Source organism: Oncorhynchus tshawytscha, linkage group LG05 (assembly GCF_018296145.1).
Source record: "Oncorhynchus tshawytscha isolate Ot180627B linkage group LG05, Otsh_v2.0, whole genome shotgun sequence".
Classification (NCBI taxonomy): domain Eukaryota; kingdom Metazoa; phylum Chordata; class Actinopteri; order Salmoniformes; family Salmonidae; genus Oncorhynchus; species Oncorhynchus tshawytscha.
This window is the reverse complement of record NC_056433.1, coordinates 59,161,549-59,166,007: the sequence shown is the minus strand read 5'-3', so window position 1 is coordinate 59,166,007 and position 4,459 is coordinate 59,161,549. Positions and strand designations below refer to the sequence as shown.

General features: G+C 40.3%; 1 protein-coding gene across 1 annotated transcript in view; it reads left to right on the top strand.

Annotated features, from left to right (window-relative positions):
• Positions 1-4,459, top strand: part of agbl4 (AGBL carboxypeptidase 4) — a 400,664-nt gene that overhangs the window by 303,251 nt on the left and 92,954 nt on the right. The window lies entirely within an intron of this gene.

Here is a 4,459-nt window from a genome sequence, read left to right as displayed (position 1 = left end):
TTGGTAGCATTGCCTTTAAATTGTTTAACTTGGGTCAAACGTTTCGGGTAGCCTTCCACAAGCTTCCCACAATAAGTTGGGTGAATTATGGCCCTTTCCTCCTGACAGAGCTGCTGTAACTGAGTCAGGTTTGTAGGCCTCCTTGCTTGCCCACACTTTTTCAGTTCTGCCCACAAATTTTCCATGGGATTGAGGTCAGGGCTTTGTGATGGCCACTCCAATACCTTGACTTTGTTGTCCTTAAGCCATTTTGCCACATCTGGGGCGGCAGGTAGCCTAGTGGTTAGAGCGTTGGACTAGTAACCGAAAGGTTGCAAGATCGAATCCCCGAGCTGACAAGGTAAAACATCTGTCGTTCTGCCCCTGAATAAGGCAGTTCCTAGGCTGTCATTGAAAATAAGAATTTGTTCTTAAGTTCTTAACGGACTTGCCTAGTTAAATAAAGGTAAAATAAAAAATTAAACATTGGAAGTATGCTTGGGTTCATTGTCCATTTGGAAGACCCATTTGTGACCAAGCTTTAACTTCCTGACAAATGTTGCTCCAATATATTCAAATAATTTTCCCCCCTCATGAAGCCATCTATTTTCTGAAGTGCACCAGTCCCCTCCTGCAGCAAAGCACCCCACAACACCCTCGTGCTTCATGATTGGGATGGCGTTCTTCGGCTTGCAAGCCTTCCCCTTTTTCCTCCAAACATAACGATGGTCATTATGCCAAACAGTTCTATTTTTGTTTCATCAGACCAGAGGACATTTATCCAGAAAGTACGATCTTTGTCCCCATGTGCAGTTGCAAACCGTAGTCTGGCTTTTTTATGGCGGTTTTGGAGCAGTGGCTTCTTCCTTGCTGAGCGGCCTTTCAGGTTTTGCCGATATAGGACTCGTTTTACTGTGGATATAGATACTTTTGTCCCTGTTTCCTCCAGCATCTTCACAAGTTCCTTTGCTGTTGTTCTAGGATTGATTTGATCTTTTCACATCAAAGTACGTTCATCTCTAGGAGACAGAACACGTCTCCTTCCTGAGTGGTATTACGGCTGCGTGGTCCCATGGTGTTTATATTTTCGTACTATTGTTTGTACAGATGAACGTGGTACCTTCAGGCGTTTGGAAATTGCTCCCAAGGATGAAGCAGACTTGTGGAGGTCTGCAATTGTTTTTCTGAGGTCTTGGCTGATTTTCTTTTGATTTTCCCATGATGTCAAGCAAAGAGGCACTGAGTTTGAAGGTAGGCCTTGAAATAATTCCACAGGTACACCTCCAATCAACTCAAATGATGTCAATTAGCCTATCAGAAGCTTCTAAAGCCATAACATCATTTTCTGGAACTTTCCGAGCTGTTTAAAGGCACAGTCACCATACTGTTTGTAAACTTCTGACCCACTGGAATTATGATACAATGAATTATAAGTGAAATTATCTTGTTGGAAAAATCATGCACAAAGTAGATGTCCTAACCGACTTGCCAAAACTATAGTTTGTTAACAAGAAAATTGTGGAGTGGTTAAAAAATGAGTTTTAATGACTCCAACAAGTGTATGTAAACTTCAGACTTCAACTGTAAATGTCATTGTTGTAGAAGTTATCTTTATTCAAACTGTCCTGCAGGTCATTAAACTGTTTTGGAGAAAGGCCTTAGAATATGGCAATTATTGGGGACTGTGTCCTCAAGTTTTCTAGTAAGCTATGATTGTAAAGTAAAGCTGATATACCTTTAAACTGCACTTTGGTGTCTGAATGTGAAAAGTTGCCAGATACTGTGTGTGGCTGTAGGTAAAGCTGTCTGCAGCGGCCAGTGTTAGTCTTGATCCCTGTAGGCCTTAATTAAGCCAACTTCCTGCTCTCTCACAGCCCTCTTTTTTCGAGGCACACCACTTGGAATAAAATAAGGTATAGTGACAACTTCAAATGACATGCCATCAGAACTTTTCAAATGTCTTCTTTGTTTTTCCCCAAACGGCTTGTCTGGCTGTCTGCGATCTGGAATTAAATGCTGCAGATTCAACTGTGACCATGTGGCTAACTGTGAATCACCTGCAGGTCTGCCTATCAAGCCTTTTTGTCTCATCACTTTCTATTTTTGTTTGTGTGTCAGTCTATGGTTTTTCTTTATAGTTCTTACCATTCGGTCAACCTTTTGTTAAGCTACCATATGTGGGGATATTTTAGTGTGTATTTAACTAGTATTTCTTTTCACAAATCGTGGATTTTCAGTTTTTAGTCCGAATTACACGTTACCATGTTAAATACCTTTTCGGTCTTTGTCTGTGTTGTTAATTGACATTGCAATTCCTTTGTTACTTGGTGATTTATTTTTATGTTTGTTTATTTTCGTAATCATTGTTGGCTTTAAGCTTGATGTTGTATCCAAAATGTATATCAGGAGCATCTAAACTCAAAGAAATGAAGTGTCTCTCGTGTGACCTCAAGACAAACCACAACACTCTGACATATCTTATGTTTCCCCTGTTTTAAGGATTGGTCAGACTAGCAAATCAATCATTGAATGCACTTTAAATCTCTTGTGACCGATTGTCTATTTCCAAAGAAATGGATTGTTTGCAAAATGGAAAAAAGACAACTAACAATCAATGTATTATATATTTGAGTTCTGGTTTGCTATTTGTATGAACTGAATAAGTGTGAAGAGTGGTCCTTAGTAAGCAATGCCACTGGCACTTACTACTTTATATTCCCCAGGTTTAGCCTATTCCCTCCCACCTGCCACTCCACAGATATTGGAATAAGCTTTAGACCTCAAACTAATGTGTAAAACAAAGATGTTTTGTTTTTTAAAGCAACTTCCTTTGAGCCAGACTATATAATACTACAGAGGAACTGCATAATAGTTGTTCAAAATGTTAAGATAATCTTGTCTGCTGCTCTCTTGTCCCGTTGTTTCCATGTTTGACAGTTATTTTTATGTGCTTTGAATTGACCCTATTATTTAAATGATGTGATTGGTTAAGACGCAGACTAGGGAGTGGGACGCTGGGAACACTGGAAGTTCTGCTGGAATGATATCCTGGTTGAATGATTGCCAAAAATAATCTACAGCCCTTTTCAGTCCACTGTTATTTTTGTCAAACAAATGTTCAAATCTGAGAAATTGCGCATTCCCTGTATTTTGTGGTGCGGAGGAGTAGTTAAGACCAGTTTTATAACCAGCCCCTCCCTCTCTGTTTGGACAGCTAATGGTTAAGGTGGGCACGGCCATTTACTATACAATACATGGCTTGTCGTCACTCAGCCCTCACAGCCATTGGTCCCTTTATGGCCCGCCATGTCATGTTGCAGCTTTGCTGTTATTGACAGTAGAATCACGCTGAACCCCAGGCTGCACTAGATGCCAAGCTATCGCTAGTGGTTAAACATGGGATCCATCTGTGTTACCAGACAGGATAATGTGTTGGAATGGCTAGAGAGCAGGGAAGGGCAGCTCTGAGCCACAGGGATGGCAGACTCCATCAGCTCAGTACAAACAGATAGCATGGGAACTGACTGGGGATGGGGAATTGGGTGGGTTGACATATCAAACAAACAAGGACTGTACTGTGCTATTTCATCTAATGTGATTCACAAATTCAAGGACCTTGGCAATGGAGATGTGCATTAAGAATGGATTGTGTGCTCTTAACTGAATGTGTAGCGGTGCTGGATATATTGAGTGTTGTTGTGGATGAGTGGTAATAGTAAGACAAAGTATTGAATGCTGACGATGTAGCGGGGAAAGCTGGTGAGGAAATAGGCTGGGTTTGAACTTGCACAAAAACGACCCTTGCCAAGTTTAGTCCAGAGTTATCTAAGTTACCACAGAGACTGAATATATATATATATATATATATATATTTTATTTATTTATTTAATTCTCCCTAATGTAGATGTCCTGCTATAATTTCTGTAGTAATCAACATGGTCCTGTCGGGTCCTTATGCACACTATGTATTACAATGCATACGTTTAAAGCTTTTAGGTTGTGTGTGAAACTGTTCTGCTGTGTGGACTGCGATGAATTCCTGTGACATGTTATTGTTGTTTACTCATTTGTTTTCTGATGCCAAAACAGGGTGTGTGGTTAAACAGTGATGAATATTGGACTATATTGTCACCTGACCAGTTCATGAAAAGATGTTATGTCTCTGATGCTGAGGACCAGTCCAGGTTTAACCCTCCAAACTGCCCAGTGTTCCTACTACAGTACTATCACTGCCACTAGACGTAGTGACAACACTTCCTTAGGTTTGAAGTGGATATGAGGTTTTCCAAAAAGAAGATTAATTTGTCATATCCTCACTATGGCAGTGAGTCATGGACTGTCAGCATGTCTTACTGCACTCTCGGTCTGGCTGTCTGATTCATGAGGCCCAATGTACTCACCTCAGATAAAATGTCAAGCTTACACTAAATTAGATGTTTTTTTATGTAATTTTTAAAAATGTATTCTTGCTCATCTTTAC